General features: G+C 45.1%; 1 protein-coding gene across 22 annotated transcripts in view; it reads right to left on the bottom strand.

The window, feature by feature from the left end:
• The window catches only part of SORBS1 (sorbin and SH3 domain containing 1), a 510,557-nt gene that overhangs the window by 382,450 nt on the left and 106,100 nt on the right, over positions 1–22,007 (bottom strand). For all 22 annotated transcript variants that reach the window (XM_033940055.1, XM_033940058.1, XM_033940056.1 and 19 more), the window contains one exon: positions 7,625–7,729. The gene's annotated coding sequence lies outside the window, so the exon portion shown is untranslated. The remainder of the gene's footprint in view (positions 1–7,624; positions 7,730–22,007) is intronic.

Here is a 22,007-nt window from a genome sequence, read left to right as displayed (position 1 = left end):
TTTCTCCATCGTAGCTATGTCTTGATGAAACCTTTCACCGTGCTCGTCACTCACAGCACCGAGATTTGCGGGGAAGAAGTCCAAGTGTGAATGGAGGAAATGAATCTTGAGTGACATATTGCACTTCATTCTCTTGTATGCTTTGAGAAGTTTGTCTACCAGCTGAATGTAGTTTGGGGCTCTGTAATTGCCCAGAAAATTGTCAACAACGTCTTTCAAGGCTTTCCAGCCAATTTTTTCCGGCCCAACTAACAGATCTTCAAATCGCTTGTCACTCATAACATGTCTGATCTGGGGGCCAACAAAAATACCCTCTTTGATCTTGGCATCAGTTATTCTTGGGAACATCTGTCTTAAATAACGAAAACCTTCCCCTTCCTTGTTCATTGCTTTCACAAAATTCTTCATGAGTCCCAGTTTAATGTGAAGAGGAGGCAAAAATATCTTTGTCGGGTCAACAAGCGATTCATGTGCTACATTTTTCTGTCCTGGAACTAACTTTTTACGGAGTGGCCAGTTCTTTCTAGAATAGTGCGACTCTCTGTCTCGGCTGTCCCATTCGCAGATGAAACAGCAGTACTTTGTATAGCCAAGCTGCAGTCCTAGTAACAGAGCAACGACTTTGAGGTCTCCACAGATATTCCAGTTATACCTGGTATACTGGACATACTTTAGTAACATTTCCATATTCTCATATGTTTCTTTCATATGTGCTGCATAGCCAACAGGTACTGAAGGATAAACGTTGCCATTGTGCAACAGAACAGCTTTCAGGCTTAACATTGACGAATCAATGAAAAGACGCCACTCTTCCGGGTTGTGATCACAACCAAAGACCGAGAACAATCCTTCAATGTCACAACAGAAACAGAGAGTGTCGACTTGTGCAAAAAATTTGGTTATATCATGATGCCGGTCTCGAAACACAGAAATTTTCGTACCTGGTGATAGCAAACACCATTCCTGCAGTCTCGAACCTAGCAGCTCAGCTTTTGCTTTTGACAGACCCAAATCTCTGACCAAATCGTTCAATTCGGACTGTGTTATCAGATGTGGATCGCCTGATGAGGATGGTTCAAAATCCGGGTCAATGTCACTGTTAGAACCCTGCACTGCAGTTTCTTCATCTGGTTCGTCTAAGGTCCAATCCTCTGGTGGTTTCGGAACTGGAAGACTGTCATCATGTGGCATGGGTCTCATTGCTGAAGGCAGATTAGGATATTCAATTGACTTCTTGTTTTTGGCAGAGAAACCAGACACATTAGTCAAACAGAAATAACAGTCCGTCACATGGTCTTTCTGTTCTCGCCATATCATCGGAACAGCAAATGGCATCGTCTTTCGAGTACCTCTGAGCCAGGCTCTCAGACTAACAGCACATGTCGCACAGCAAATGTGAGGCGCCCATTGCTTGTCTTGATCACCTATTTTGCAGCCAAAATACAGATGATAGGCTTTCTTTACAAGGGCAGTCATCGAACGTCTCTGAGGCGTAAGTGTATATTCCCCACAGATATAGCAGAATGTGTCGCGGCTGTTACGACACCGACGAGACATATTGCCCGACACCAAAACGTCTATAGCATCAAGCTTACTTACTGTTATATTGCTACAGCTACTATACTACTATACTTTACTTTACTATACTGATACTATATACACACACGGACTATCTATATTAACCAAATGAGCAGGATCGGTGTATGGAAGCCACCATTATAGCATGGTGAGACAGCGCAAGCTCGTTCAGACCTGCCCAGACATGCCCAGGATGTCATCTTCCATAAAACAGCTTCCAACCTGGCTAGATTTTATGCATGGACATACCCAGGCGGCACAAACCGTTGTTGATAAGACACTTATGGGAGAAAAAATTGTTTGCATCCAAATATAAGAAAAAATCACGACAAAATTGAAGATTTCTCTGAAATGGTACGTGATGGGTAATTTTTGATGTAATATTCATGATCAGCACCCAAAATTCTATAAGAAACACCCAGCAGTGTTCAGGAAGCAAAAACTTTGTTGTGCAGTGATACCAGTGATTAAAGGTCTTATGGACAAACATTTGACTTTACTCAAACAGTAAGTACTTTTTCGCCCCCTCTTTCTTCAGATGGTTATCTCTAAGTCCTGACACTAGATCCTCTCCACCCCTGCTTGCAGATATAAATATTCAGGTGGAGTCCATACCTAATGGGTTGCAGGACAAATCTGAAATAGTGGAAAATCCCACTGTAGCATTTCAAGGGACTGATAACTTAAATACATTGCATCTGGTCAGTTTTGATACGATTGAGATGGTTTCCGCTCAAGATGTTCCTGAAGGTGGTATTTCCTTAAAAGACATTTGGAGAGTTGTCACCAGGACTATGAATTTGCTTAAAGGGGGAGAAAATTAAAAGTTACATCTTCTATCTCTGTATTACAAGATTTTAAAAAAAATTAAAACTGCTAGTGAGGAGATGCAAAATTAAATGAAATTACTTCAGTCAGTTAGTACCTCAGCTGTGAAAGATAGCCTGATTTTGCATCATAAATTGGAACTGGAAAATCCGTTTGTGTGTTAATAATTATGCTTTTTAAATTTCCCTTGTTCATCTTTATTTTAGCTGAAATATTGCTTAGAAAATATTTTAGGGACATTTTAAAGCTGGAAATATTTGAGTCAATTGTATTTCAGGTGGTTATGTACCTACATCATCACTAGCAATGTCAACTAGAGGAGCGGTAGATGTATCCCCAGCATTAGCAGCTGGGGAACTCACTGCCTTCTTAGAGGACACTCAAGATATAATTTCCACTCGTTCAACTTTGTTGGTAACTCTCTTGTCAGAGAGATAAATTGCTAGTTTTAAAGAATTATTTTAAATATTAAAAAAGTTGTTTTCTGTGGGCAGCCAATTCAAATTTTTCCAGACGCAACGAGAGCCACTCAGAAACGCAGGAAACAGCTCTTAGCCCTGAAATCCAGGGTTTGCGCTATTGGAGGAACTTTTTCCATGCGTTTTCCTTGCAGATGTATTTTACATTATCAGGGTGAAGAATTTATATTTTTGATCATTCTCATTTGGAGAAATTTCTATTACAACATGAAAAAAAGGGTAATTAAAATGATCTTTGGGCTGCCAGTCAGAAATGGTATCTAACCGTACCTCCACCCCTGTGGACCAACAGACGTGCTAAGAGAAAGAGTGGAGGCAAAAATGCAGCTGGTGCCCTGCAAGACACTGTTGAACCTCCAAAGGACACCTAACAGCTTGCGCTCGAACCTCTGCTAAACAGAAGGTAAGGAAAAAGCGGGGACAGCCCTAAACTCCAAAGAAACAAATGCAGGGTGGCTAATAGGTACCATCAAGGATCGGCCTGTCAGCTCAGACCAGAATCTGTATGTTCTCTATGCAGGCAGAGCTGAAGAAATACTCCGAGCACAAAATAAACCCCGAAGAGAGACAAAAACCACCACAGAAAATAAGAAAAAGGGAGAGCAGAACAGAGGTCTTCAGGCTCGCATGCAAAAGGGGAAAACTACAGGTGGCAGTAGAGCTCTCAGAGAAAAAAATCCGAAGTGGATTTCTTCTACAGATGGCTCGTGGCCATTGGGATATAACCCACTTCTCAAGAATGTCTCACCTATTGCATTGGAAACCAGGTTAGGAGTCATATGTTCCTCCCCACCCAGTATAACATAACCAGCCTCCAGCAAGTGCTCTGCCTGGCTCCATATACTTTTACCTAGCTCCAAGAGAGGCAAATTATAACCCTACAATTGCTAGTTTCTAAGCATTGTAACCTCTCTACAATGGTAAAAGGGCAAGGAATTAGTGGCAGAGGAAAAGGAGTTAATAATATTTTTAGGACATATCTGACTGTGACCTGGGTATTAGGTAAAGTCTCTATAAAACAGTTCACATGAATATAAGTGTTATAGAAGGGCACATGTACTTTGAAACAATTTTTATTAAACAAGACTAATAAAAGAATACATATGTCAGCAACAAAATGTTTAGTTTTATAATGCAAAACTTCCTCCATCCCTACATTATCAGCTATGGTTCAACAATATAGAATGATGGTACAACCATAGTGTCTGGCACAATTGAGAGAGCTGGACCAGTTTGAGACACAGTCGTATCGTAACGCCGCACAACTTGACAAGAAATATTATGTAGCTTTGTGGGAAAGAATATTGGAAATTTCTACTACTCTTAGGGCTCCTTTTACAAAGGTGCGCTAGCGTTTTTAACGCACGCACTGGATTAGCACATGTTAGCTGAAAATCTACCACCTGCTCAAAAGGAGGCGGTAGTGGCTAGCGTGTGCTATTCCGTGCGTTAAGGCCCTAGCGCACGTTTGTAAAAGGAGCCCTTAGTTACTCAATTTGGGACATCTTAGTTGCAGTAACAAGGGATCTGGGGAGAAGAGTATTTGGTGTGAAAGTGGGGACAAGCGGAGAGAGAAGTGTGTAGACAACGGATGAGTGCTGTAAAGTGCTTGCAGGGGGTGGATGTCCAAGTATGAATGTAGATCAGGGGTCCCCAAAGTTCCTCCTTGAGGGCCGAATCCAGTCGGGTTTTCAGGATTTCCCCAATGAATATGCATTGAAAGCAGGGCATGCACATAGATCTCATGCATATTCATTGGGGAAATCCTGAAAACCCGACTGGATTCGGCTCTCAAGGGGGACCCCTGATGTAGATAGATGAAAATTTTTAAAAAGGTGGGAGGATGGCAGGGCTTCTTACCTGCTTTAAATGGTACCTTATTGCATATACAGTTAATATTATCTTACAATGTTTATTTTGTTTTGTTGATAGTTGCTTCGTAATGGTGTGGACTTTTGTATATCCCACCACTGTAAATAAAGTATATTTCACACAAAAAAAAGATGGTACAAATATTTCAAATAAAAAGATATAAACAATACTATTGGGTGTCTTTGTTGAGTGTTGCTCTATTAACCAATCTTTCCCAGTTTACCTTCATCTAAAATCTAATTTCTAAGTATGATATAAGAAGTACTACTACTACTATTTATTATTCCTATAGCGCTACCAGATGTACACAGCACTGTACAGAGTCACAAAGAAGACAGTCCCTGCTCGAAAGAGCTTACAATCTAAATAGGCAAGACAGACAAACAGGATGTCATGGATACAGTTAAGGGGAATGGTTAATCTGCTGGCTAGGTTGGTTATGGATTGAAGGCTATATCAAAAAGGTGGGTTTTCAGTCTGCTTTTAAACAAGGTAAGAGAAGGGGCTTGATGGACAAACTCAGGTAACTTATTCCAGGCATAGGAGGCAGCTAGATGAAAGAAACGAAGTTTGGAATTGGCAGTGGAGGAGAAGGGTATGTCTAAAACAGCTTATCTGAGGAACGGATTTCTCTGGGAGGTGTATAAGGAGAGAGAAGAGAGGAGAGATGAGATATTGGGGTGTTTGTATATCAGCAATAGGTGCTTGAACTGTATGCGAAGGCGGATAGGAAGCCAGTGAAGTGATTTAAGGAGAGGGGTGACAAGATTAGTAGAAAATGAGTCGTGCACAGATTGCAGGGGGGATTGAAACAACGCTGCGGGAGACCAGTTAGAAGTAGATTGCAGTCATCTAAGTGTGAGGTTACAAGAGCATGGACAAGGGTCTGGGCAGTGTGCTCAGAGAGGAAGGGGTGAATTTTGGTGATGTAGAGATAGAAGTGACGGGCCTTAGCAGTTTGCTGGATGTGTGTAGAAAATGAGAGGTCAGACTCGAAGATGACTCCAAGGTTGCGAGTAGAGGAGACTGGAACGATGACAATATTATTTACAGAGATGGAGACTGGAGGAAGAGGAGCAGAGGGTTTAGAAGGAAAGAGGAGCAGCTCAGTCCCACATAAATCAAAGCATTAATTCAAAACATGTCCCGAGACCTTTCTCTTGTGCCCCAGGCTGAATATATGTAATCTAGAACCTTCAAGACTTCCAATCTTACCAACTTCCCCTAAGACAGAACTCACCCGCTGATACTCCCAGTTTCCCTTCTACTCTTGCAAAATAAATAAAAACATCCATTACTCCTGGAAAGAACATTACTAATAGCCTATACCTACAGAGGTTATGATATATACTATATAATAAACAGTTACAGTAGTTTACTGAGGATCAAACTTCGAGATCTGGTTGGTAGAGCAGTAACATAAGATTCCCAAACAGACCAAAATTGCTTTTTCCTTATATACATTGCACAGGCATCTCTAGCTTCCCATGTCATTAATTGATGCATTAGATTTTTCCATTGCCAAAAGGATGGCGATATATTTTGTACCCACATTTATAGTATGCATTTTATCCCAACATATGCCTTTTGAATAAATAGTTTATTACCTGTTGTCATTCTACCTCCAAAAGTAAATTTCCCAAATATAACCCCCAGTGGTATAGGTAGTACTCTTTGCTACAACAGCACCCCAACAGAATCAAATATTTGCATCCAAAATGAATATGGGCGCAGGGCCAGAGGGAATGTGATAAAGTATCTACTTGTGTGCCACATTTAAGACATATGGATGTTTCCACCCCTCCCATATGATACAGTTGTAATTGCGAGATGTATACTCTTAAAATGGTGCGATTAAGGCATTCTGAATGTAAACCTCTTAGGCTATAAGCCAGGGCTGCCCAAGTCCAGTCCTCGAGATCTACTGGCAGGCTAGGTTTTCAGGATATCCACAATGAACATGCATGAGAGAGATTTGCATACCAAGAAGGCGTGCAGGCAAATCTCTCATGCATATTCATTGTGGATATCCTGAAAACCTAGCCTGCCAGTAGATCTCGAGGACCGGACTTGGGCAGCCCTGCTATAAACGGTGTATAAATACTAAAAATAAACAAATTCTCTGTATCTAGCATTGTAGACCATCATAGCTATATTCTGTATTATTCATGCTCAGTAAGAACTGTCTGTAGCTCTGATGCCAGACTGTCAGAATCTGTTTATATTGTTTGTGGGACATTAATTGATTAAGAGCTTTAGTCAGGGAGTAATAAAAAGACGTGTAGCGCTTTCCTCATTGCCAGTGAGCAATATGACTTTAACTGAGATGGTATGTAGTGGGAAAGCTGTAAGCAAACCAAACCTGAGCTGATACTCCATGACCTTGTATTAAGGCATCAAGGGATTTCATTGTACTGTTTGTTGTTAGAAAATCAGCTACAAACAGGGGTTTCAAAGTCCCTCCTTGAGGGCCGCAATCCAGTCGGGTTTTCAGGATTTCCCCAATGAATATGCATGAGATCTGTGTGCATGCACTGCTTTCAATGCATATTCATTGGGGAAATCCTGAAAACCGGACTGGATCGAGGAGGGACTTTGAGATCCCTGGCTACAAAGGACTAATCCATGTTGTGCCCATCTGCTAACTACTGCATGATGCATTCCTGGGGTAAACTGCATATTACCAATAATGGGGATAAAGTCAGAACTGGTGTGTGTTCAGTGCAATGAGAGCAACAGAAATTTCCATGAAGCCCGCACAGAGGTCAATAATAGGCTACGTTTATGTTTCTGGGGTATCAATTTGAAGGGAGCAAGTAAAAGATAAAGCAGGTAGAGGAGTTGAAATGAAGGGCACATGTACTTACTTCAATCAGTTAATGTTGGTGATCACCTGCGGCTGAAACTGTGGTAAGGGTCTTGCATGAGTCACTGTTTTGTTTTCAGCATTATTGTTCCATAACAGTACATGTCTGTAAGAGAGACAGCTTGTTAGGAAAGAAATACAAGATTCCCATAAAGCACCAACAGAACTATGCAAATTAATTCATTTGAATAGACTACAGGAGATGAACTTGGGAATTACTGTGGACAATGATCTGAAAATAAGTTAGACAACAGCCACAAACATCAAATTGTGTATTCTGTACCATGTATTAAATGTGGAGGTACAACTTTGGTTATGAAATCAATAATAATAAAAAGCTAGAGCGCGCATGCGCTCTCAAAAATTCGTGAGTTCTGGCGCCGTGAGGTGTGCTTCTGTGGCAACATTCTAATTGACACCTCATGGCGCTTGCAGGGGCTGGAGGCGCATGCGCGCGACTGTGCTCTCTACAAACCTCCCGGCTCCAACGGAGTAGGCAGCACCAGTGGCAGCAAACGAGTGGTGGACAGCAGCCCCGCTCCGGCCGTTGACCCTCCACAAACCTCCCGGCTCCAGCGGCGTAGGCAGCACTATAAACACGCTGCTTCGTGCCCTTCTCTGCCGAGTTCCTCTGCCGCGTCTCTGATGACATCATCGGAGACAGACGCGGCAGAGGAAATCGGCAGTAGAAGGCCGCGAAGCAGCGTGTTTAAAGTGCTGCCTACGCGGCTGGAGCCCCGAGGTTTGTCGGCGGTGGGAGGGTCAGAAGCAGGCCAGATCAAGCAGGACAACGGCAGTAAAAGAAGGGGGATGGGCCGAACGGAGCAGGGAAGAGAAGGTAAGAGAAGTGAAAGGGGGGTGGGGGAAAATGCTGCTACTGCTTCTGCACAGGAAAGGGGGGGGATAGGAGGGAAATGCTGTTTCTGTTGCATAGGGAAGTGGGATGGAAATGCTGCTGCACAGGGAAATGGGGAAAAATGACAGACAGACAGCGGGAGGGAGACAGAAAGAAAGAAAGACACAGGGGCAGGAAGAGGGACAGAAAGACAGACAGAGAAAGGGGGCCAGAGAGAGAGTCAGCAGGAGAGGGAAAGGGGGCTGCTTTGGGGGGAGGGGTGTGCTGGGGGAGACAGAAGGGGCCATGGAGAGATAGGGAAAGGGGGCTGCTTTGGGGGGAGGTGTGCTGGGGACAGACAGTTTTGCTCTGGGGGGGAGACAGAAGAGGGCCATGGAGAGACATTTGGGAGGGAGGTGGGTGCTGGGGGTAGACAGCTTTGCTCGGGGGGGGAGGGGGGAGACAGAAGGATACAGACAGCGGCCAAGGAGAGAGAGATAAAGAAAGACAGACAGACACATCTATTCTAGCACCCGTTAATGTAACAGGCTTAAAGACTAGTAAAAAATAAAATTACTTTTTTCTACTTTTGTTAAACAAGTCATTTTAATTTTTTTTTTAGTTCTATTTAGATTTTATTGTAAATATAAAAATTACAGAAATATAAACATCCGTTTAATAATATATTTGATTATCACAACAGAGCAATATTACAAGACAACCAAATGTACAGACATATATATTGATAGTATATGAGGTTCTACATAGTAAAATCTGTAGAAAATGTAATTTTGATGTGGTACAAAATTTTGATATAGAATTCCATATTCTCTTAAACTTAACCATTGTATGTGACTTATCTGAAATGACATTCATATTTATAAACTAAACAGAGCTGCACCATAATACACTTAACTTTATTGTTTTTGTTATTCAATAATGACAATTTTGATTGCAATTGATATTAGGATGTCTAGTAATTTGGCCTGGTCCATAGACAGTAAGTCTGAAAGACAAACAGAAACTTTGGTACTCTCCAACATGTAATTTTCTCTTGTAATAAGATAAAGCTTTACTGGCAGGAGGTCTGGATGCAAATATAGCAAATTTTACCTATCAAATCCTCCATCTGCTATGCAACTATAATCTTCAACTTTTTGGCATGACCAGCAATAGAAAGGAAAGCATTTACCCTATTTTGTTTAATAGATGTCTAAAGGGCTTTGTGACTAAAAGCCTTGTGAATTTTTGAGGCTATTTTGCCTAATGAGATAACTTACAAGTTAACAAACACATCTGAATGGACATACAAGTCTTTATGTAGGATTTTACTATTCCATATACAAGACCTCAATTGTAAATATTTAGGGGAGTGTGTGGTGCAGTGGTTAAAGCTACAGTCTCAGCACCCTAAGGTTGTGGGTTCAAACCCACGCAGCTCCTTGTGACCCTGGCAAGTCCCTTAATCCCTCCATTGCTTCAGGTACATTAGATAGATTGTGAGCCCACCGGGACAGACAGGGAAAAATGCTTGAGTACCTGAATAAATTCATGTAAACCATTCTGAGCTCCCTGGGGAGAACGGTATAGAAAAACTGAACAAATAAAAAAATAAAATCGTGATGATTGTAAGTCATACTTAGCCTTTAGACTATCAAAAGAACTGTATTGTTAAAAGTTAAAAAGATCAAAAAGCCTGATCGTCCAAGTACCCATAATCAAAGCTGGTTATAGACGTATCTAAAACCAGCTTAGACTTTTCCCCTGCCTCTAAACGCATAGAGCGTAAAGAGGCATTTTCAGAGGAGGGGAAAGGGTGGACGGTGGGCAGGAGGTGGGCCGACCTACACCTAGGCATACAACAGGTATAACCAAAACATTTCATAGGTTGCCTAGTCGGCACTTATACGTTTTGACTTAGACCAAGTCAAAACAGGTATAAGTGCCGAAAAAGGGGCCGCTGAGCTAATCGCTGCAGCTCAGCGGCCCCAGCAACCTGCCTATCGCTGCAGGATAGATGGCTAAGCCTACTGGGCCTATTCCAGTTGGCCCAGGCGTTTCAGGCCCCACCTGTGGGTGGGATTTGAGCCGCCTGGGCCAATCAGGCCCTAAGGCCAGGCATTCAACGGCACCCGTCTGTCCGACCAACAATTTAAAGGTGGGGGGATTGGGGTTGGAAGTGTATTTTAGTGGGGGTGGGGGGTAGGGGGTGTCACCGGGTCAGGAGGGCTTGGGCTCCCTCCTGGCCCCATCGGAATCGGCGGGGAGGAGGGGGGTTGGGGATCATCGGGCCAGGAGGGCTTGGGCTCCCTCCTGGCCCCGATCGTGTTGGGCGGGTGGGGGATCACGCTGCCACCAGGCCAGGAGGGCTTGGGCTCCCTTCTGGCCCCATCGGAATCGGCGGGGGGAAGGGGAGAGGGGTTGAGGCTGGCGGGGCAAGAGGGCTTGGGCTCCCTCTTGTCCCGATGCTGTCGAGGGCTGGCGGGACAAGAGGGCTTGGCCTCCCTCTTGCCCCGATCGTAGTCGGGGGTTCGGGGTGCCACGGGGCAGGAGGGCTTGGGCCTGGGGGGTATTCTGTAACCGGTGTTCTTTTTGACAGACACTAGTTACAGAATCCAGTTTTTAGGCGAAGGACTAGCTCCTCCTTCGCCTAAAAGCCCTTGTTTTGGACGCTTGGGACTTAGGCTTTTTTTTAGGTTGATTATATGGTATAAGTTTAGACATAGTGGTGGTCTGGGCGTTTAAACAGCTGAACGTAGAGGCAGGCCATTGTAAAAAAAAACACAAAAAAAAAACCTTCTTTTGGAACTTTTTTTTTTTTTTTATAATGGACATTTTCCCTGCTTCTACTTTCAACGTTTAAGGCCTTAGGCCCAAAGGAGACTTAGACGTTTTTTTTTATTATGCCCCTCCACGTCCAAAGTGAAAATTTCATTGTTAATCCAATCAACCCAGTAAATTGGTTTATCACTGATACAAAATGAAAGATGCAATTGATTTATTCTGGTGTTTTTCTAATTGCTACAAGGGCACTATGTAATATATTACAGGGCTGATATTTTAATTATTTATTTATTTATTTAAAATATCTATTATCCGCCTAAAACTTAGGTGGCTTACAATAAAATATCCAAAGTCATTCGACAGACATTTACAAAATTTAAAAAATCTTCATTCACATCAACAAGATTGACAAAGCATTTTTGTAATCCACCTAATACACAAATCTTCCTAAACACAGAAAAATCTTCATTTTATTAAAATGCTTGGACCAAAAAATATGTTTTTAGTAACTTCCTAAACTCCAGCACATTCTCACAAAAACACAGATTTCCAGGACTACCTGAACCCAATCTATAATTAACAGGATGTGTCCACATAATTTTTGTTCAGTGGGTAACCATATAGGAGGTGATGGAAATTTATCTTCAGCAACCTACCAGAATACTGCTCTTAAAGAACATTCAACTTTGTTTGCCATTTTTGACCACAAAAAAGTTCAAAACATCCAAATCCAGACCATTTGGACTTGGGAAGAGCTAGTGTTGTAAATGGACTGGCAACATATACATCCCAATAACATAGTAGGACATCTTAAAGCAGTGTACACTTCTCCCTCCGTATTCGCTGTGATAGGGGATTAACAGACCCGCAAATACAGAAAAACCGCAAATAACTTTTTCATATGTTATTCACTGTTTTCTATTAAAAACTATCGCGAATAACATGGTGGGAGACCTGGCCTGTTCCTGAAAGAGAGGCAAAACACGGTGAAGAGAGTGCCGGGAATTAGCGATTTTCTCCATAAACGCTAGGAATCAGCGATTTCTCTATGCAAACTGACGTAATTTGGGGGAGGAGCCAGCAAGCTAAAAACTGCAAATGATCGAAACCGTGAATACTGAAACCGCAAATACGGAGGGAGAAGTGTATCTCAAACTGTGCGCCTCCGGAGATTTTATGTTTTCTATTAAAAACTATCGCGAATAACATGGTGGGAGACCTGGCCTGTTCCTGAAGGAGAGGCAAAACACGGTGAAGAGAGTGCCGGGAATTAGCGATTTTCTCCATAAACGCTTGGAATCAGCGATTTCTCTATGCAAACTGACGTAATTTGGGGGAGGAGCCAGCAAGCTAAAAACTGCAAATGATCGAAACCGTGAATACTGAAACCGCAAATACGGAGGGAGAAGTGTATCTCAAACTGTGCGCCTCCTGAGATTTTATGCGTGCCGAAGTGCACCGGGGAGGAGGAGAAGCGCAGATGCCAGCTGATTGCCTACAGGACATGTCTCTCATGGCGAGAGGCACATCCCGCAAAAAATCAGCCGGCACCAGCATCTCTCCTTCTCTCCAGCCCTCTTCCCTGCTGGCACCCCCTTCTGGCATCTCAGAGCCTGTCTGGAGGGCCTTTGTGTGTGTGCGTACATCATCATGGCAATGTTCGTGCACTTCCAGATGCCTCGAGCTGCAGCACATTGCCTTAAAAGATACTGCTATAAACTTTACATAAAAGATTCCAGAAATACATCTCATTATAACCCTCTTATAAATATATGGTGAGCCCTCCAAAACTTCCCCAAAACCTACTATACCCACCTGTCTACCTCCCCAATAGCAGATGACACCTATATGGCAGTATAGTAGGATTTTGGTGGGCTCACACTTTCTACCATAAATGTAGTGCTTAGAGTGGCTTATGGGTCTGGGTCCTCCTCTCTACAGTTGACTAGCCCACCCACTAGGCTACTTAAGATACCTGTGTGATGTTCTACTACAGTGGTTTTCAACCTTTTTACACCTATGGACCTATGGAATTATTCTGTGGACCGGCATCGGTCCGTGGACCGGCGGTTGAAGAACACTGGGCTAAGTTGTGGGCCAGACCCCGCCCATCTCTACCCAATCTCTACCCCAAACCCCGCCCCCATAATAGTACTAATTGCACCTTGCACGTCCCATGCCTCATCTGGAAGCCTTCCCTCTGAAGTTGCAACGTCAGAGAGAAGGCTTTTGGTTCAGGCGCAGGATGCCCGCAGGAGCCACTGCCCGTGGCGTTGTGCACTGAATCAGTTAGGAAGAGGGAGCTGGCTTGAAGATAACGCCCTATCGATCGCACAGTGGACCGACGGTTGAAGAACACTGTTTTGGGCCTGATGCATGTGCTGGCCCTGTGGACCGGCAGGAAATTTCTGTGGACCGGCACTGGTCCATGGACTGGTGGTTGAAGAACACTGCTATACTAGGCTTTCCCATACTAAGTGCTGCTGTTCTACAGACAGATATGTACTGTTTCATTCTGAGTTTTTGAGGGGTGGGAGGGGGTCAGTGACCTCTGGGGGGGGGAGTGTGTAGGGGGTCATTATTTAATCCCTCCAATAGTCATCTGGTCAATTTAGGTATCTTTTTGGCACTTAGATGTTTTTAAAACAGGTGTAAACTTATAACGTCTAAGTTCCATCCAGGATGTCTTGGGAAAGGTTTGATTATTACCGCAAGACATGCAAGTCTAAGCCTGCTCAGAACACACTTCCAACATTCCAACACTTCCAACAATTTTTTTTTTTTTTTTTTAGTTCTGGACACACAGCAGCAAGGACACCTCAGCAAGACATCCAAAAAGACAGTTTTGAAAATTGGCACTTGGACATTTTGGCAAGAAAAATGTTCAAGTGGCAATTTATACTGTATTTTAGACATCTTCATGTTTTGAAAATGCTAATAGTAGAAATTAACATTTATACATGTTCTGAGATTACATGTTCTTGGATTAGAATATACATGTGCTATAATCAAGAACCCAGGTAGAACCATTTAAGTACAGAAAATAAAACTTTCCACTCAATATAATTAAAAGCTTTCTCAGTGCCCAGACAGACAGCACAGGCTGAACTCTCCATGCACTAAGCAGCCTGCATCACATGACAGAAAGTTCTCGTACTGTCAGCTGACAATCTGCCTTTAATAAAGTCTGTTTGTGCAGGATGTATTAAGTTGGGAATAGTTTTGGCAAGGTGACCAGCCAATATCTTGGCATAAATCTTATATTCATAGTTTAACAATGAAATAGGTCTATAGTTTAAGTTGTAAGGGGTCACAACCAGGTTTTTCCAAAACCGCAATTACTGCCTCGGTAAAAGTGACTTTACCTTGTTTTATTTCAATGAACTTGGAATTCAGTTTCAAATGTCGGTGGGTTAGGTGAGGAGCAATATGGTTATAAAACACTGTATCCAGACTATCATTACCAGGTGTTTTATTCTTTTTTTAATGCTTTTATCCAAGTTTCCACGTTTATTACAATTTTGATATCCCACCTATCAAAATATGTCAAGGCGGCTTACAATTAAAAATAAATTAAGTTAAACCTAAACTAAAATCAAGTTAAAATAATAAGACATAACAAGACTATGATGGAGACAGAGAAGGAACTCCATTTTATAAAGAAATGTTGGGGAGGAAAAAGCATAAGGTATTGGTCTTCCAAACCATTCAGCTATGTCTAGCCATTAGTTAAAATCTTAAATTAAGTAAAAGCGTCTGCAACAAGATATGTTTTAAAATTCTTTTTAAATTGTGTTAGAGATTTTTGAAGTCTTAAATGAATTGGCAAAAGGCTCCAAAGTTCAGGACCTTGTACAGAAAAAATGTCACAACGATGAGTATCAGATATAATTTGACGAAAAAAAGGAACAATTAAGCGATTTTCATTAACAGATCTTAATGTTCGGAATGGATAATAAGTTATCAGTATAAAGTACAAATGGATTTCCGCTGCCTGAATTTTAAAAACTAGGAGTAGGATTTTATAGATTATTATATAAGAAACAGGCAACCAGTGAGTGGCTTTTAATAGTGGGGTTACATAATCAAATATACAATGACCTGTAATAAATTTGATAGCAATATTCTGAACATGTTGAAAACGTTTGCGGCCCTTAATCTTAATACCTTTATAGAGTGAATTACATATTTTCAAAGTTGAGATTGGTTCATTTAAGTGTTCAACCATTTTTACATTTAAAGGTTTTTAGAAAGAATTGAGGAATGCATCAATCTGATCTTAAGATAGTGATTTTTATGATGTATAAATATTTTCATAAAATTCCACAAATAACCTGCCAATAGTACTAGTTCTGAACATGTAGACCCTGATTCTGCAAAGTGCTCCCGATTGTAGACAGCTGTAGGCGTCCTACAGCTGTCTAATCAGCCAATCAATCGGGAGATACTTTTTCTAAAAAAAAAATTTTTTTTAAATGCTCCCCAGGCAGGCCACCTATATTGAAGGCACCTCCAGGGAGCCTAGAGAGGCCCACAAGCCCGCCTAAGCTCGCTTAAGGCTAGGCGGTAGCCTTAAGCGAACCTAGGCGGCCCTATGCGTCTACCTAGCAGAACGGGAGACACTTACAATGTAGGCTAGCAAAATGCTGGCCTACATGGTAAGTAGACGCGGCCGCTGTACCTAATTGCGGCAAGGATCTCCCTGTTGTGATTAGTATAGTGGCCACGGCTATGGCCCTCCCCTCAGCGATCACGGCAGGAGGGTGCCCAACCCCTCCTGCTGACCCCCCAACGGCCCTCCCGATAATCACGGCAGGAGGGTATCCAACCCCTCCTGTCGACCCCCCTAAGGGCCCTCCCGACAATTGCGACAGGAGGGTACCCAACCCCTCCTGCCGGCCCCCCCAACAGCCCCCCTAAGATCGCCAGCAGGAGGGTGCCCAACCCCTCCTGCCGGCCCCCCAATGGCACCCCCTAAGATCACCGGCAAGAGGGTGCCTAACCCCTCCTGCCGGACCAACCCATGAACCCCCCCCACCCTGGAACGCCCCCCTTAGTCTTACTTTCAAGTTCAGGCACCTAAGGCCCCTCCCGCTATAGGAGGGGCCTTAGGCGCTTGGGCCAATCAGGCCCTAGGATCCAGTGGGTAGGGGAGGGGAGGGGCGGGCCTGCCTCATTTGGACGTAGGCGGACCTGCAGGCCGGACATGAGAGGAGCCGTCCGGTCCAACTTGAAAGTAAGACTAAGGGGGGGTTCAATGGGGGGGTCCAATGGGGGGGTTCAATTGGGGGGGTCCAGCAGGAGGGGTTGGGTTTCCAGCGATCTTAGGGGGGCTGTTGGGGGGGCCGGCAGGAGGGGTTGGGTACCCTCCTGCTGCGATCGTTGGGAGGGCCGTTGGGGGGTCAGTAGGAGGAGTTGGGTACCCTCTTGCAGCGATTGTCAGGGGGGTGCATTCTGTCGGCAGGAAGGGCTGAGCACCTTCCTGCCGGCAATCGTCAAGGAGCGGGTTCTGTCGGCAGGAAGGTTGAGCATCTTCCTGCCGGCGATCTTAGGGGAGGCGTTGGGGGGTCCGGCAGGAGGAGTTGGGCACCCTCCTGCCAGCAATCTTCAGGGGCCATTGGGGGGGTCTGGGGAGGGGGGTTGGGCATGTTAAACCTGATTCTGTAACCGGCATCTGCAACATGGACGTCGGTTACAGAATCGGGTTAACTTTGGACAGGTGTAGGCCCGATTCTGTATAGGATGCCCGGACCGGCATCCTATACAGAATCCGGGCCTAGTGTCACCATTTCTAATTGTTGAAATCTTGAGAGATCTGTTCTTTCTTTCTTTTTTTTTTTAACTTTAAATAGTTAGGCAGGATTTTGCCAGCTGTATTCATACCATTATAATAGTACTAGTATTTTAGCCCGTTACATTAACGGGTGCTAGAATATATGTCTGTCTTTATTTCTGTCTCTCTCTCTCTCCCACTGTCTTTCTTTCTGTCTGTCTCTCTCCCTGGCCCCCTCTGTCTGTCTGCCTTTCTGTGTCTCTCTTCTTTTCTTTCTTTCTGTCTCCCTTCCTCCCGCTGTCTGTCTTTCTTTCTATCTATCTGTCTCTCTCCCTGCCTCCTATGCAGCAGCATTTCTCTCCCCCCACTTCCCTGTGCAGCAGCAGCATTCCCTCCCCCTCCATTTCCCTGTGCAGCAGCATTTCCCCCACCCTACTTCCCTGTGCTGCAGCAGCATTTTGATCCCCCCCACTTCCCTGTGCAGCAGCCACAGCAGCAGCATTCCCGCCCTCTCCATTTCTCTCCCCCCACACCACTTCCCTGTGCAGCAGCAGCGTTTCCCCTACTCCCCCTTTCCCTTCCCGCAGTCTGGCCGGCTCCCTTAGTCCCTTACTGCCCCCTCCCCTTCTCTTCCCGTGGTGTCGACAAACCTGCCGATTCCAGCAGCATCTGCAGCACTCTACACACGCTGCCTCAGGGCCTTCTACTGCCCTGATTTACTCTGGCACCTCCCTGATGACATCATCAGAGACGCGGCAGAGCAAATCAGGGCAGTAGAAGGCCCTGAAGCAGCGTGTGTAGAGTGCTGCGGATGCTGCTGGAGTCGGCAGGTTTGGAGTCGGGACCGCGGGAAAGGAAGAGGGGGGGTGGCAAAGGACTAAGTGAGCTGATCAGACATCGGGAAGGGATGGGAGGGTCAGACCACGAAGAAATTACTTACAGAGTGAGTGGTGAGCCGGCAAAGTGGCTGGAGTCTTCAGCGCTTCTCTTCCCGGGCCACTATTTAGTTCAGCTGCCAGGGCTGTTTGGATCCACGATTCACTTTGGTTTCTGCTGCCCCGAGTGTGGGGTCATTTTAAGCGCGCATACGGACTCTTACCGGCCACGGACATACGGATCAGGGAACATGTGGTAAGAGTGCGCATGCGCGCTTAGCGTTTTATTATATTAGATACTTGATCTGATATCAGAAGAATGCCTGCTTGTGAACTTAGAGGTCCTTTTATTAAGGTGCACTAACCGATTTAGGGAATAGCTGCCTGCATGCAGAAAAATGATTAGAAGCTCCTCCGATATCAGAGGGAAAGCTTCCAACTCACCGCGGGACGTGCATAGGAGCCGCCACCCACGACCTTGTGCAGAGAAATTACTGCGGCTGCAAGGAGGAGGGAGCCGGCCACAAGGTAAACATTCGCCGGAGGGAGGCACGTACTTGGTGCACCGAATGGAGGAAAGGAGGGAGAGAGAGGGTTGCGTTGGGACTCGGGAGGAAGGGAGAGGGGCAAATTGAGACACCAAAGTTAGAATAGGACCCCCCCCAACCCCCGGTTCGTAAGTAAGAGTCTGACATTAAGTCGGATGTTCATAAAACGGGGATTGCTTGTAGTTCATATTTCCAAAATTGTTGCATACAAGGACATTCCCCCACCACATATATAAGAATCTATCTGTCTACATTTTTTCCAACAAAAGTCAGTCCTCTAAACCCTCTTTTGATAAGTGTACTGGGAGGATATAATCTATAAAAAAAAGAAGTCACTCCTGTGTTGTCAACTCAAACAATTCAAAAAAGAGTACCCATAATGGGCTCCAAAAAGATTCTCTCTCCAGAAGTCCAAGATCTCTCTTTCATATATCACAAAAAGGGTTTTGAATTGGGAGAAACAATAAGGGCTCCTTTTACTAAGCTGCGTTAGGGCATTAACAGGCGGAACAGCATGCACTGAATTGCTACTCGTGCTAGACCTTAATGCCAGCATTGAGCTAGCGTTAATTCTAGCCGCGTAGCACTAAAAACACTAGCACACCTTAATAAAAGGAGCCAAATAAGTATGAGTAACGTAAAAAATTTTGTTTAAAAAAAAAAAAACCTCTCTCATAAGGTAATAAAAATCAACTAACCTCTGCAAATCTTGGAGGTGTAGAGAAAATTGTCTAAAATAAAACATTGCATTCTTGAAAGCCATGTCCTATTAAAGACTGTACAAATTGCATGTTTTGCAGCACTCTGAAATCTGAAAGACAGCCTCTCATATATCCGTTATAAAATTTTATGCTAACAGGGATATATGAGGTGTAAATTGTGGCGATACTCCCACTGACTTTCTCACTTGGTTCCATATCATTGTCTGATTTTGCATCTTTATTTGATACACCATCTTAGAAATGCCAGAGTTGGTGGCCACCAAGGTGGTATCACCGGTACTAAGGCACACTTCTACAGTCTATGAAAGAAAAAAAGACGATGTAATTTAATCATGAATTTATCATGTATGTATTGGGCAGACTGGATGAACCGTTTCAAGTCTTCATCTGCTGTCAATTACTATGTTACTAAGTGTAACACATCAGTTCCAGATTTCTCACTGATAAAGATATAAACTTGGGATTTAAAAAAATTAACAACTATTTTTAATAAACTATTGTTGAAATTAAAGTAGCCTAAGGGGAACGGGAATAGAATTGGTTACATTCAAAGCAGTTTACATATTGTATACAGCAGCCGCGAGGAGGGAAGCTGAGCGAGAGGCGGCTTTTGCAGCAGGGGAGCGGGTGAGGCGGCTGTTGCAGCAGGAGAGCGGGTGAGAGGAGGCAGGCGAAGGAGAAGGAAGGGGACGGTGCGAGCGGGTAGCGGCGAGAGTTAGCTCCGCCCACCCGCACCGCGTCACCACCTACGTCAGCGCCCGGACTCCCCCCTTAATAGGAAGGGAGCCCCAGGCGAAGAAAGCAGCCGCGAGGAGGGAAGCTGAGCTGGTGAGGCAGCTGTTGCAGCAGGAGAGCGGGAGCACACCAGCACTTTACGAGAGCGATGGAGGACCCAGGATCCCAGAGGTACTTTCCGGTATACTTCACAAAGTGCAATATGTATGACTACCTCCCTTTGGGAAGGCGGGAGTACATATGCAGTCGGTGTCAGGAACTGGAAAGCCTGAGGATGGAGGTCGGCAGATTGAGGGTCAGGGTCCAGGAACTGAAGGGACTGGAGGGACTGCGCACCACAGAGGAGACGAACTGGTCTACCCAGAACACAGACGGAGCAGGCCCCATTGTGGACCAGGTGAGGGACCTTGAGAGATTCATCGAGGAGGCCTATAGGAAGGTGGAGGAACGAGATCAGCAGCAGCACAGACGGATGTCGGCAGACGAGACCCAGGATCCACAAGGCGACACTGGGGAAGGACCTAGCGGAGGAACCACGCAAGAGGAGGAGTCCGCGACTCACCGGGACCCCGAGGGAGAGACACCACACTACATTGAGGACACGGACCTGAGGCAGAGGAGATTGCTGAGGAAAGGGAAGTCTGCTATTGTGGTGGGAGACTCGATCTTGAGAGAGGTAGACAGTCACGTAGCTGGAGGAAGGGAGGACCGGCTAGTGACTTGTCTCCCAGGGGCCAAGACACGAGACATCACTGACAGGATTGAGAGGATCCTGGACGGAGCAGAGACAGAGGAGACTGCGGTAATAATCCACGTCGGAACGAATGATGTGAGCCGGAGGAACTTCAGCATGGCCACACTGACTGACCAGTTCAGGGTCCTGGGACGAAAGCTGAAGCGGAGCACACGGAGGATAGCATTCTCGGAGATCCTGCCTGTACCGAGAGCAGATGCAAAGAGGCAGGCAGACCTCCAAGCTGTGAATGCATGGTTGAGGAGATGGTGCCAGGAGGAGGGCTTCCACTTTGTGAGGAACTGGACGTCCTTCTGGGGAAAGAACAAGCTCTACCGGCGGGACGGCCTGCATCTGTGCACAGCGGGAACTAGACTACTGGCAGCCAATGTGAGGAAGGAGATAGAGAGGGCTTTAAACTGAGGAAAGGGGGAAAGCCGACAGCTGATCTGATGTTGACGCTTCGGACAACAGTATCCAGAACAGATGCTGAACGGGCTGACTGCAAGGAGGAAGCAGAGGGACCGGAAGATCTTAGAATCAGACAGCGAGGGAAACATCAGGTAAAAGGAGATTGCTGGGAGAAAACTAATGGGCATGGATACACAGGGGGACTGGGTGGCACGAGGGCGAAAGCCGAGGGTAATATAGAGGTACCACAAGGCGAGGGGGATCAAACAGAGGCTCAAGGGACGATAGCCCAGGAGGGGGCCGGTAGGGCTAGAAAACCCAGAGGAAAAGCGGGGAAGTGGGGTGGCGGGGATGTGGAGAAGCTGAAAGCTAAGAGGGTAAAGGCTGAGGGCAAAGCAGAAGCACAGGGAACGGGAAAACTGCCCGAAATCCAAGAGCAAGTGGCCCAGGTAAATGCAGAGGTGGAAGAAAAACGACGGAACCTGAGGTGCTTATACGCAAACGCAACAAGCCTCATGGCCAAGATGGGTGAACTAGAAGTCGTGGCCAAGGGGGAGGACCTGGATATAATTGGAATTGTAGAAACCTGGTGGACAGAGAAAAATCAATGGGATGTGGTGCTGCCAGGGTACAAGCTCTACAGGAGGGACAGGACCCACAAGAAGGGAGGAGGCATAGCACTATATATAAAGGACTCTATCCACTCGGTCGGGATGGATATGGCAACAAAGGCAGAGGGGCTGGAATCACTTTGGATCAAATTACCCGGAAACAAGGGTACCGGCATAAAACTGGGGCTGTACTATCGACCACCTGGTATGCCAGAAGGAGTCGGACACGACTTGGAAGCAGAATTGAGACAGGAATGCAGGACTGGAAGTGTAACAGTGATGGGGGACTTCAACTACCCGGGAATAGACTGGAGTACGGGTCACTCCAACTGCACTAGGGAGACAGGATTTGTAGAA

This window comes from Geotrypetes seraphini, chromosome 4 (genome assembly GCF_902459505.1).
Source record: "Geotrypetes seraphini chromosome 4, aGeoSer1.1, whole genome shotgun sequence".
Taxonomy (NCBI): domain Eukaryota; kingdom Metazoa; phylum Chordata; class Amphibia; order Gymnophiona; family Dermophiidae; genus Geotrypetes; species Geotrypetes seraphini.
The sequence above is the reverse complement of the archived record's forward strand: the minus strand, read 5'-3'. Positions and strand labels throughout refer to the sequence as shown.